The sequence below is a fragment of the Lontra canadensis genome, unplaced genomic scaffold, assembly GCF_010015895.1.
Source record: "Lontra canadensis isolate GAN:19392208 unplaced genomic scaffold, GSC_riverotter_1.0 scaffold27, whole genome shotgun sequence".
Taxonomy (NCBI): Eukaryota; Metazoa; Chordata; class Mammalia; order Carnivora; family Mustelidae; genus Lontra; species Lontra canadensis.
In genome coordinates, this window is record NW_022631021.1 from 628,110 (window position 1) to 641,451 (window position 13,342).

At 54.3% G+C, this 13,342-nt stretch overlaps 1 protein-coding gene across 8 annotated transcripts in view; it reads left to right on the top strand.

The window, feature by feature from the left end:
* ANKS1A (ankyrin repeat and sterile alpha motif domain containing 1A) overlaps positions 1–13,342 on the top strand; it is a 175,056-nt gene that overhangs the window by 151,497 nt on the left and 10,217 nt on the right. The window lies entirely within an intron of this gene.

The following is a 13,342-nucleotide window of genomic DNA, read 5'->3' on the forward strand; positions in this document are numbered from 1 at the left end:
AGAAAGTAGCTGGGCGGGCAACTTGGTAAATCTGGCCCTGAGCCAAACATCCACACAGGATGCAGGGCTCTATTAGAATGTGTCTCTTTTCTTTCTTTCATGGAAGGACACTCACCAAGGGAGGCCGGGAGCTCAGTCTTTCTAGGAGCCTTCTAGGCCCCTCCTGTTTCCCTGGGAACGAGCTGTTCCCTGTGGCCGCTCTCCCGTTTCCGGCTGGGTGCTGGCGGGCGGAGTCTGTGCGGGAAGGAATGCTGGTTACACATCAGTTGAGCATGTTTCTTCTGATACCTGGAGTGGCCCGAGTACCCATGCAAAGCATCCTGGGTAATTTCATGTAAATTGCCAGATGGACTGTAAGGCTAATTGTTTTAGCAACCAGAAAAAAGGCAAAAACACACAAGAAGGGGGGCATTTTTATTTAAAAACATTCTCTCGCTGCATATGGTATAATTTCCATCTCGCTAGCTGTGCTATCTGTCCATGTAATTGGGTTTTCAGCAGGTTACACATGTTTTTCTTGGTTCTGAAAAGCCTAGGAGACTCTTCTTCAAGATCTCAAGTGGGTCCCTGGGAGCCAGGCTCTAGTTGTAGAGGGAGCATATGGACACGAAGAATGTTTCACAGGCAGGCTGCTGCTAGAGTATGTCCCTGTGATGGGCTCCTGCAGCCCCCGTCAGGGTGGGAGGGCCTTCACCATCGTGTGGTCTCATCAGCTATGCCTCAAGCCCGTCCAGATAATCTTGGCCCCGATGCTCTCCAGTGTTGGGGGATTCACCACCTTGCAAAGTAACAGCCAGTTGTTCTTTGTGTCTCTCAGGCTGAGCCAAAATCTGTTTCCTTGTGGTTTCTGTCCCCTGGCCCCAGGTTTACCTTTTGAGCCACAGAGAACACACTTCCGCCCCTTAGAAAATTGGCCACTTTCTGTCATGCCCTCCTGGGTCTTGTCTTGTGTAGGTCCAGCGTCTTCTTACTCTGGGCTGTTCCCCCTGTGATGTGGTGACTGAGCTGGACAGCATTGCACTTTAAACTTTATTCACCCTCCCATGCCTATGGGCAAAGAGCATCTTTGATCTGGAGGGATCAGAGGCAAGGCAGGGGGGGCTGCTGGGTGTTCCCTCGGCTGATCCGGCCGACACCAGTCCCGGGAAGACAGGGCCCAGGAGTTGGGCTCCTGCCTCTGCTGGCCGGCCCACCACACTGACTCACACATCACAGCCAGTTCCGTTTTTCACCCTGAGTCTTGTCCATGGGAAATGGGCTTGCCTAGGAGAAGGGAGGAAATGCATTTGATCAACACTGCAGGAAGGTGGTTGGTGGTCAGCGAGTGCCGGTCTCCCTGTCTGGGGACTGAACCTGACCTCTCTTCCTAGGGTGGCAGTTGAGTCAGTGATGGTGCTCCACATGCCAGAGTGTTAGGTAGATGTTAAAAAAACATTTTTGAAGAATGTCTGATACAGAGAAACATTCACCTTGGAGTGTTGAGTGAAAAAATCAAGACACAAAAATCCACGTGTGACATGATCTTAATTTTCAAAAAAGAAAACCTCTCTACATGAGAGGTTCAAGGTGGTCGGCCAGAACATTTCGGAGGTTATCTAAGGGGGACTGTAGGTGGCTGACTCTCTTTTGGAATGTAGTAGGTGTTGTGCCTTTGCTACCATGAATGAATGGATCTGAAGTTAGAAAAGCAAATAATGCACATGTCTGAAGGAACCTGATGGTCCAGCTGGGAAAACAAGCACACAAAGCAAAGCAATGAAAACAATAGAGTAGCCCAGTGGTACGCGCTATGGTGAGGCCTGTAGGTGCTGCAGGAGCATAGGGGAGGAGAACCCCGCTTCCCGGATGCAGACCGCGTGCTGGGTGAGGAACTGGCTCACGGTCCTGGGTGTATTGTTGGGTCGAGTCTCAGCTGGGGCTGTGAGGCCCAGAGGGCGGAGTCACTGCCAGTAAGTGGCAGTGCCGAGATGCTAGCCCAGATCCGTGCAGCTTTGAACTTCTGGATCACACGTGCTGTCTAAGGGTTTGCCGGGGCTGTGGGACCTGGAGGAGGGGCGAGTGTGGGGCCTGAGTGGTCTGTGGGGAATAAGGAGGTCAGTGTAGTATAGTGTAGTGTAGCATAGCCAGGCTGGAGGGGTGGGCTGGTTTCGACTATGAGCAGCCTTGATGGCCATGTTACGGGGGGCCCTCTGGTTGTGGTCCTCATCAGGCAGAGAGCCCCGGGGAGTTGGGGTGCACCTTAGATGATGGCACTTGGTGGAGAACGGGCACGTGGTGGGGGCTACGCCAGAGAGACAGACAAACGGAAGAGGGAAATGAGTCTGGCAGCCAGCTCTGGCTGGGTCAGAAACAGACCGAGCCGCGGGCCCGTCGCCTCTCACAGCCAGCATCGTCACGGAGGCCTCTTGCTCCTCCTGTCAATTTATTTCTCCACAGGCTTCCACCACGTGCAGATTGGCTCCTACTGCTTTCCTGTCTGTTTCTGAGGCCATGCCAGCTTGTTCCCGTGTGTTGGGGAGGGATGACAGGTGAAGAGGAGTGAGCCCTGAGAGGGCTCAAAGGCACAGGCTCAGGGAGGAGGGCATTCTTTCTTGGCCTCTGTGAGGTTTCCAGCCAGGTCCCCAGACCCCAGAGCTTCTCTCCGTGCTCTGTCTCTGGATTAGCTTCTCACTCTCCAGCCTGGGAAGCCGGCATTCTGTGCACAGGGAGGCCATGCCCTTGGGTTCTTACCCAGACTTCCCGTGCTCCCTCCCTTTGCCTTCTTCCCCTGAGGCTCCACGGGCCCCCTTTTGGCCCGGGCCTGCTGTGGCACTGCTGTCGAGACGCCTCCTCCCTGCCTCAACTTCTCCATCTGCCCTAGCACCCTCTTCAGCTCACAGAGCACTCTAACTGCTGGCTGCTCCTTCAGAATTTTCTGTGCCCCAATGCGAAGCAGGGCCTGATAGGGAGATTTTCCTCAGCTAGGGGCATTGGAGGGTCCATGGAGCCGGGACCTGGGCTTTGAAAGGAACACTCTGAAACTGTGCAGATCCCGTCTCCTGGGCTGACTCATGGCTGTGGTCACCTCCTCGGGGGGCCCCAAGGGTGGCTGCACCACCAGATGCTTCCTCGTCTCTGCTGGACCCTTTCACCTTGGGAGAAGGCAGGCTCACTTTAGGCCTCTTTCCAGGCCATGCTCTCTCTTGCTCTCCCTCTTCCTTTCTGTCTGCCAGAAAGGAGTTGTGGAGTTGTTCTGTGGAGTTGTTCAGGGTCGGGTGACAGCAGGTGGAGTCCCACTGTGGTTTCCCCTGGTACTGTTCTGGCCTTCTCCAGTCCCCTTGACAGGGAAAGGAGCTGAGAACTATCTTCAGGTCTGTGAGATGAACCGAGTTCACTTGAAGAAGGAGTTGGACTGTTCCTTGGCTTCTGATTTTGAGCAGCAGCAGGGGTTCTGTGCCAGCATCTCCAATGTCTGAGTGGTCACATATTCCAACCCCCAGCAGCACCCATGGGCAGGGCCCGGGGTCCATGTGTCTCTATTAGACGCACAGACCTCCTCACACACCGAGTGTCAGTTAAAATTCACGTGTTCACAGGCATCCCTGGAGCCCATCCGTGGACTCCTGGGGCCCATTGAGTCCACACTGCCGACTGTTGGATTAAGTCATTTCCCCGAGGTTGCTCCGCAAGCAGATGCCTGCGCTGGGACTAGAAGCGGGCTTCCTGGGCCCAGAGGCGTGCTCCCGCCTCCCACTCTAGTCTCCACACCTCCTTTCCCAGGAATGTGCTATGTCTGGGGCTCGTACTCAGCGCACCCCCTCAAAGAGGGGCCGTGGCATGTGAGCCAGTGAGCGAGGCTGGTGCTACACGGCCTCACTGGCAGGTGCGAGTCCGGGTCAGGTAGACGTTCCATCTACGCACTGAGTGTGGGGGGCCACTCTGCAGAAGGCTGGCAAAAGAAGCTGCTGGGAATCAGACCCCATTAAGCTTGTGGCTCTGGCTGGGGGGCCCACCGAAGCCTTCTGGCTTTGCAGCTCCCACCACCGCAGGATTCTCAGTGAAGGTCCGGCGCTTGCTGAGGCCATGGTGATGTCAGCTGGAGGGAGAAGGGCTCACGGGAGAAGTAGAGGTTCTACGTACTTGCAAAAAGAACCAGACTGGGAGTCAGGAGATGTGGGTTTTCCTCCAGCACCCCCCATAAGATTTTGTGCCCCCTTGGTTATCCCCTGTCCCATGGCATCTCATTTGACCACTTGCTTTATGGGGACATAAGTTCTGCAGGGGACACACTGTTCCCTGTTGTGACACATAACAGCCACTGAGACCGGCCATGAGCGCAAGAATGTAAGGCAGTACGGTGGCACGTTCTCCGCATGGAACACAGGCAGCAGCCTTTCTCTGCCGGACACACACTGGCTTTGTCCACAGGTCTGTGGTGTAAAGCTTGCTTGGGGCGATCTTGGAACTGAGCCCTTTGACTCCAGTCTGTCTTGGGCCTTGCTAAGTTCCACTGCAGATCTGGGGGTGGATACAGCTCCTTGACCTCAGAGGAGGCCTCAGAAAGGCAGGTGTTTGGGGGTGATGGGTAGCAGCTGGAGGGAAGGGTGCTGGGCCTGGTGTGGAGAGAATGGGGATGCCAGGAACCTGCTTGGGAGAGCAAGGGTCACAAAGGGGTGTTGTTTCCACAAAACTGGGAGACGAGTCCTGACACCGGTGCTTTCGCACCATCCGTGGGAGCCCTCCGGAGATTGACAGGTGGCGAGGGCCTCTGGCTTCAGAAACAGAACTGGTGACAGGTGTGCCTCTTCCTCCTCTTCTTTAGAACTGCTTGCCTTGGTCACTGTCAAGTTCTGTCTCTCTGGGTGGGGACAGGTCTGGGCTGCAGTGGGGTGGGGGGTTGCCGGGAGAGCAGGGGGCGCGGTGCAAGGCTGAGCTGGGGGAAGGTGTCCTGCCGGAGGCTCTATGACACAGCCCCAGGGCAGGAGCAGGTTGGCTGGGCCAGAAGGCGGCGTAAAAGCACTCCCTGAGCACTGGTTCCTGCCAGCAGCAGGTTAGCGCTCAGCGCCACGGGATTCCTTATTTAACCTGCGAAGCAGGGGAGCTTACTCCTTTTTATAAGGTTCTAAGTTTGTAAGAACCTTGAGCAACAAAGTCAGAATTTGAACTCGGTTCTTATTTCTTATTCCCCTGTGTGGCGGTGGCGCGCAGAAAGCCCTCAGCCCCGAGGTGAGAGAACGCATGTGTGCTTCAGGGAGTGAGGCTTCTGTTTTCTGTCATTATTAACATTTGGAGCCACAGCGTGAGCCGCAGAGCCCTGCCCCCTCTCCCAGACATCCTGCTCCCGTAGCGGTGGAGAAAGCCACCGTGTCCACTGGCAGGTTAAGTCGTGGGGTGCCCTGGACCCCAGTGTGGGCAGTTGCTGTAGCTAGTCCTGACAGACAGCTGAACATCGGCATAGGTGTTCGTGCAATACAGGAAAATGGGGGGGTGGGGGTAAAAGCAGTTAAAAGAACAACATGTATACTATGAGCCCAATTTTGCTAAAAGTTTTTAAATAAAAGCTTAGAAAAATACACCAAAGTGATAGAACTAATTGCAGTCCTACCTTTAAAATAATATTCTCTTAGAAAAGAATACCAGAATGGTACCCCTTTTTTTTCCATGAGGTGATGAATCTGTGGGTTTGCTTTTACATTTTTCTTTGTGCTTTATTTCTTTTTAAATGCTCTATAGTAAATTTGTATAACTTCTCTACTCAGGAAAAAAAAATTGTTTTTGATGCGGGAAAGACAGGCAGGGCCCCATGGAAACCGACAACGCTCCTGAAGGGACTGCAGAGTAAATAGCCTGTGAGGTGTCTGAGGCCTGGGGTGCTGAGTCCAGGCCTCCACACACACGGATCCGCCGGGGGGTGTAGACCGGACTTGCCCTGGATCTGACCAGAGGGGGTCGTGCGTGCAGGCCTCCCACCAACTGGGCCCCTCATTTGTTACCGAGCTGTGGCAGCTCCCCTCCTAGGAAGTGGGCCTGCAGATCCGTGCCCGGAGGGGCGTGTGTGTCCCACTGGGTGCCCTCGGGCTGCGCCTTCCCTCAGTGCCCTCCCACGCTCCCCCCAGTGCAGGGCAGCCTCAGGAGCATCCCTCCCCACGGAGCTGGACTGGAGAGGAGAGGGACGTTAGGTGCCAGGCTTTCCCCAGAGGCGAAATGTGGCCAGGAACGCAGCCCTGTTTCTCACTCTGTCCCTCAAGAGAGGTTTGAGTCTGCTTTTTCATGACCGATGGCAGGAGAAATGACCAAGTGAATGAGGAGAAAGCGGCCACGGTGAACATGGAAATGAGGTGGGAGGGGCAGGCCAGTCCAGTGCTGTTCTGCCAGGAGATACTCTTCCATCAGATGGTGTCCGCCTCCATTTGAGTGGGGGCCCGATCCCGGGGGGGCTGACATCTGGTCACGGATAGGCCTCGAGATGGAGTGCCCAGATGCGTTGTCCGCAAGCCTGACTTTTTCTCATTCTCCTGTATTGCTCGCACACCTTTGCTGGTGACATGTAACTATCTCTCAGGACTAGCTACAGTGACTGCCCGCACTAGGGTCCAGGGCACCCAGTGACTTAACCCACCAGCGGACACCGTGGCTTCCTCCACCATAAGCGGGCTTTTGCGGTTCTTAGAGCACGTACCCGGCCCCAGTGCTGGGCCATCCCGGGCCCAGTTCCCTGGGGCGCAGGTGGCTACACACAGGACAGGGCCCTGTTCTGAGCCAGGAGTGCCTTTCTGAGGCTGGGGTTGTACTAACACCCATGCATCCTCGCAGGTGGGCCAGGAGGGAGAGGGCGAGCAGACCTGGGTGGTCCGGGGTGTGAGGGGCCCACCCAGGGGGAGCAGGAAGGACCTCTGGGAGAGGGGGACAGAGAGTGAGGAGGGGCAGGGGTCTGTGGCTCACCATGGCCACAGCAGTCTGGGCTTCCCCCCAGGCCGCCTGTGGGCCTTGCCCTGCTCTGGATAGTTCCCACAAGGGCTGAGTTTAAGCAGGGTGCCGAGTTTGCAGTATTTTCCCTTCAGGGACTTGACCCACTGCACGGACCACTGGGTCCTGGATTCCCGGAGGCAGGAGGAGCAGGACCTGCCAGGCCCGGGAGAGGCTGACTGACCTCACAGTCTGCCGTGGAATCAGGGCCCTAGCAGAGGCGGCCTCAGAGCTGGCGCCAGGACTCTGCCCAGCACCTGCATGCTGAGGGCTCGTCTCCTTCCAGGAGAGGCTGAAACATCCGTGGCCTCCGTCTTACTGATGGGCCCAGCCTGGAGCCCTGGCCTTGCACCTGGCGAGGCTTGCTGCGGTCGCCCCTTTACTTGCCCCGAGTGCTTGCCTGTGCACAGGAGGTGGGCAGAGTGCCATGCTTTCGTGGCGGGCAGGGGCTGGGGCTGCTGTCGATCGTGGATGATCGGGCCTGGAGTCAGCTTCCCAGCCCCAGTCCGGGCTGCCGGACCCGAGCTCAGCTTGCACCTCCCCATGCTCGGACCCTTTGCTGAGGGACTACTGAGCCCCATGTGCCTGGAAACAAGTCAGGACTGTAGGGTGACATTCAGATGACTGTGCCCTTTCTGCTTTGGTTCTTCTCTGGGCCGGGGAAGAGGTAGCTCTGTGAACCGAATAGAGCAGAGACAGCACTGTGTGACCTCAGGCAGGTTAGTCCTTCACTGAACCTCCACTTCCTTGTGACTAAAGAGGACAGCTTCTCTCTGTCCTGGGCAGGACCAGCTGACTCCCTGGCACAGCCCCCAAGCCCAGGCCCATCTCCCCGCTCCCACCACCCAGAACTTCTCTCTGCTCCCGAGGAGGGTGGCTTCTGTCCTTTGCTATTCCTCAGCTGGGGAGCTCTTGACCCACTTCTCTGCCCTCTCCCCACCTCCACGTGAAACTCTCTGCTGATCCTGCCACCACCCACCCCCAAGCCCCAAACATCCTTGGGGCTCCCCTTCCCCACCCCAGCATATCCCCACCTCTCCCCACACCTCGTCCTTATCTCTCTCAGAGGACTCCAAAAGACCACAGTCATGAAGTCAGCAGCATCGGTTTTGGCTTTTCTGACTTTTCTTTTTATGGGGTCCCTTCCGACCGTCAGTTTCCCTGGTCACTCAGCAGATTGGTGTTGCAGGCAGACAACAGTCTGGGCATTGCCCTAGACTCAGGTGGCAAAGCTGGGAGTGAGATGGGCAGGCAGGTGTCTCTAGCCCGTAACAGCCTTGGGGCCCTCAGCAGGCAGCTCAGCCGGCTTTCCTTTTGCCTGAGAAGGGCCCACACCAATGTGCCACATTCCCACATGTTCCTTCTTAGGCCTTTTCCACCATTTGTTGAATGAAGACATGCCCAGCAGTTAAAGAAATTTCCAGCAAAATATTGACAAGTGAGGTACGTCTCAAGATGCAGGAGGATCTTTCCTTCTGCTAAAATCACAGGGTCAGGAAGACTCTGAAGATAATCAGAGCCCTGGAGGGCCAGGGAAAGCTGGGGAGAAAGAGCCGTGGGGCCTGCAACAGCCGTTCCCTCTGCCTCTGCCGGGCTCTCCCCTGCACTCCCGGGGGCAGGTCCTGCTGTCCACGCTCTGTCCTTCCCGCGGCCCCTGGCTGCAGGCCTCCCTCTTCCCCACTGTCCACATATCCACTGAGCCAGGCCCAGACTCTGGCCCTCGGAAACCCCACTTGGCACTGATAAGCCACTGCTCGAGGTACCACATTCTGCGCCCATGAGTGAGGCCCAATGGCAGATACTGGCAGGAAGGGGAAACCGTGCCTATGGAAAGTAAAACTAATTATAGCTGCCACAACAGGCACGGCTTCTCGGTTATGCCTTCTCGAGGAAGGGCGCCAAGGAATGATGGTGTGTGATTGTGCAAGCCAGTCCCCTGAGCAGGTTCATGCTGTCCTGCCCTGAGCTCGGGCAGGCCGACCTCAGCCTGCTCCAGGCCCCTTGGTGCTGAGAGCTCTGGGCCCAGTGTTTGGGCTTTGTATGCCGAGGCCTGGGCCATATCTGGACCCCGCTTCTCCCTCACTGTGAGGCCTCGGCAAGCCTTGCCCTCCTCAACTCTTAGCACCCTCCAGGGACCCATGAGGTGCTAGGAGTTGGGATTCTGTACCAGTAAAAAGGAAATCCTGCCCCGCCCCTGAGGTGGAGAGCAGGTAGTGGGAGGAAGGTTCCGCGGTAGGGGTATTAGTCCCAGAGCCCAAGTGCGCCCCAGCACTGGGATGGATTCCCTGCCCTGGTCTCAGGCTGCTGCTGCTGTAGCTTCCACAGTTGGCTTTGTCTACAGCAGACTCCCAGCTAAGCAAGTAGAGAGAGCCTGGAGCATGAGATAGAGGTCTAACTGTCCCTTTGTCACTCACAAGTTCTGTGACCTTGGATAAGTTACTTCTGCTCTGTGAGCCTTTGTATTATCAGGCTGTTCCTATCTCAGAGAGTTTTTTCCAAAGGATGAATGCACAGTGCCAGGACGTGGTCAGGACCCATATCACTGGCACCTTTGCCTGTCATCTCCCCCACAAAGGGAACTCTTGTTACCCATAGTGACCCTGAGGACCACTGGCTGTGCTCTTCCCTGGATGTCTAGAGAGTGGGCCCTGGCCCAGAAGGTAGGATCCCGGCACCACCACTGGCCATGAAGCCTGAGGCCTGGCCTGCAAAGTGAGGCACAGGGTCAGCGCCCTCCAGGTTCTTGTGAGCACGGGCTGACAGGACAGCGGGGGCTGAAGCAGAACCTGGATGGGGATGCCCTGACACTCTGTCCTCCTATCCTCCCTTCCTCAGGAACTGAACCCAACTGGCTGAGTGTTGACTACTTATGTGTTTCAGATTTCTCTTACACTCAGACACTTCTTTTTTAATCTGAGGAAAATTCTAGTCACTGAAATGTTTAGGCCAAAGAGCTGTTCTACTTTCTTAGCTCTGGGACAAAAGTAGCCCTTGGTATAAACATCGGTGTGGTAAAAGGTAAAGTAGAAGGTCTCTCTTCCCCCATTGCCCTCCTCATGAAGATGGTTCTAAAAGGCAGCAGTCCCATTCTCCCTTTAGTAAAGAGGGTGTGGAAACTTCCAGAATGTTTCTCCCCTTTGAGGGTTTAGAGCACCTTATAGTCCCCACACAAGCTGATCCAAGAGGATGATGTGGCACATGCAGGAAGTCAGGAAACCCTGCCTGCTCCCAGGACATGCTGTGGCGGCTCCCTGCTTTGATTTTCCATCACATCCTTTGGTTTTCCTTTGTTTCCCTCTGCCTCTGTCTCCTCACAGCCGCATACACCACGCCACCACCCCTCCTCCTAACTGGGTAATGAAGGCCCACTGTCCAGCTGGATCTGGGCTTTCTGGTTGTCAGCTCTCAGTTCAGTACTAATGTTGCCCAAAAAGCTTGCGAAGGGTCGGGAGTAAATGTTGGGGCTGCAGTAGGACTTCAGAAACTTGCCAGGGTGTGCTGTTCCGTTCAGCGCAGGTCCCACTCGTGCCCTCATCCTCGGGAAGGGTGTCTGTGCAGGTGGCCTCCCCTTGCTGCCTTTCCCATCCACATACCCTACATCTGGGCCCGCAGGACTGCGGGAACTCCAGGTGATGACTCTGGGTTCGGGGTGACCGAGGAGCTGGTCTCAGACCTGGAGGGGTACCCTCGGCGCAGAGGGCCTTCTGCGGCTTGAGCAGAGAGAGCTGCCACCCTGGCTTTCTCTGCCTGGGCTCCCTGGAGCTTACAGCTTAGGAGGCGTCCTCTGTGGGACAAAGGTTTGGTTACCACGTACAGGCCCTGGGAAGGCTACTGTGCCAGCGTTCACTGCAGCTCGGGTACAAAGGTAAGGCCACCAGTGATGGTCTGCATGAGGTGGCACGAGTTACTCAACTTCTCCATCTGTAAATTGGGCATAAGGAATACCCACCTCAGTAGAATAGAAAGTACAGAAAGAGTCCCAGAAAAACAGGAATTTAGGACACATCAGAGGTCATCTCAGATTGGTAGGGGAAAGATAGCTCATTCGAGAAATGGACTTGCCGCCTAGAAAAAAAATTAACTGGATCCTAACCCTTAAACCATACATTAAAAAAAAAAAATTTCCAGATAGATAAAAGATTTAATTGTAAGAAAAGAAACTAAAATTATAGCAGGAGAATATGCAAGAATTGTTTTTAAAAATCTTGGCGAGGGGAGGTCTTTCTAAGCCTGACAGAACTGAGGGAAGCTCTACAAGGTACAGACCAGTCCATTTCCGTTTGGAACAAAGCCAGCAGGAAAGTCAAGAGAAATGACCTGGAAGAAACAATTGTCTAACTCTGTTGACAGATAAAAAGGTGTTCATTTCCTTACTTTATAAAGAATTTCTCCATATGGAACACAGAAAAGATCAGCACCTGCATAAACACACACAGTCTGGAAAGGGGTAATTCCTGGAAAAGGAGCTACGACGCTCCCCGAGCCTGTGGCCCTAGAGTGTACCGACAGGAGCACCTGGCCGGATTCCGGCTCCAAGCTTACGTTTGAGGGCCCTCCTCCAGGTTATTCCTGTTTGGGCCTCAGCTACCTGAGCTGTGAAGTAGGGGTAACTGTAGTCCCTTTTATTAAGCAGGTTAGCGAGTATCAAGCCTGTGGAATGGGGTGGGAATTGCTGTGTGAATACTTGACCCATAAAACCTGAAAAGATGGGGGAGGGGCCCTATGGGTGGGATGCTCTTATGATAAGAAATATGGTGATAAGCCATTTTCCTGCCCTGTTGCTGACCGTGGGAGGAATCTAGCACTCATATCACTGATGGGAGAATAAGTATGTGTTAGACTCCTGAACGCACATACCCTCTGACTGAGCAGTCTTTCTTGAATAACCGTCCTAGAAATGACACACAGACGAGGGTATTCGTGCAGTACTGTGTGCAGAGCTGAAATGGGAAATAGACCTCCTTCAGTGAGAAACTGGTTAAATAATTTGTCATATGTCCCTAACCTGGATGATCAGGCAGCTTTGATGAAAAGAGGCGGGTCTACCTGTACAGGTGGCAGGGCAGTGTCCTGGATACGGGCATGCCTCATTTTATTGCATTTCCCTTTTGCACTTGGAAGAAACTGTATTTTTTGCAAAGTGAAGGTCTCTGGTGACCCTGCATCGATCGGGTCTGTCAAGGCCATTTACCAGCACTGTTTGCTTATTTAATGTCTCTGTGTCCTATTTTGGTGATTCTTGCAATAGTTCAACTTTTTTCATTATTACATACTTTTTTAAGATTTTATTTATTTGAGAGAGACTGAGAGTGAGCCCAGTGTGGGGCTTGATCCCAGGACCCTGGGATTATGACTGGAGCTGAAGGCAGATGCTTAACAACCGAGCCACCCAGGCACCCCTCATTATTATATTTTTTATGGTGATCTGAGATCAATGATTATAACTCATTGAAAGCTCAGATGGTGCATTTTTAGCAGTATTTTGTAATTAAGGTATGTATTTTTTTAAGATATAATGCTATTGCACCCTTAACAGACTGCAGTATTGTGTACACGTAACATTGATAAGCAGTAAGAAAGCAAAAAATTCATTTGACTCATTTTATAGCAATATATCCTTTATTGGTGTGGTCTGCAGCTGAACTCGGAATAATTCTGAGATATGTCTGTGTATTAAGTCCTAGGAATAGGTGTCAAACGTGTGCAAAAATTCTGTTTGTGGGAACAGGAAGCTGGCTCAGGAGGGACAGCTGGGAAGGCAGTTAAGTTGCCTATGAGGACACGCTGTGGCTGAAAGCAGGGCAGAACCTCTGAGTTCTCGTGGATCATAGTCAGATAAAACCTACCTGGAGACACTCCTGTGAGGAATAAAACATCATAGAGGTTGGTGGGCAGGAAGCAGCCAGATCTGAGCACCACCGCCCGACGCGCAGCCTTGGCACAGTCCTGACCCGTATACCTCTTTTTCCTCACCTAGAAAACGGGGGTGAAGACAGTCCCCTAGTCGTGAGCGTGAAATGGGGTGGTCTGAGTCAAATCCCTGGGGTGCTGTCAGCAGGCCAGCCTGCAGGGGCAACAGCCCCCCGCCCCATCACATTCAGTGGTCCAGCTCTGGCGCTCCCCAGCTCCCGGGCCAGCCAGAAATCTTTTTCTGACATTTCTGCTTTGGGACTTCTCTCCCTGGGATGAGTCTAGTTCCTTGGCAGATCACCTAACGCGGCTGCTTTGGCGTTCAAGTCAGGAAAGCAGGTCTGTGAGGAGGCTTGGAGAATCCCCCTGTGCTTCATCTCTGAGGCTGTGGACCTGCCCCCCAGAGGAGCGGATGCACCTGGGGCTGGGCACCCTGCGTGCCCCAGCCCTGTCTGCTTGGAGCCCCGGTGCTGGCCAGCTCGCCTAG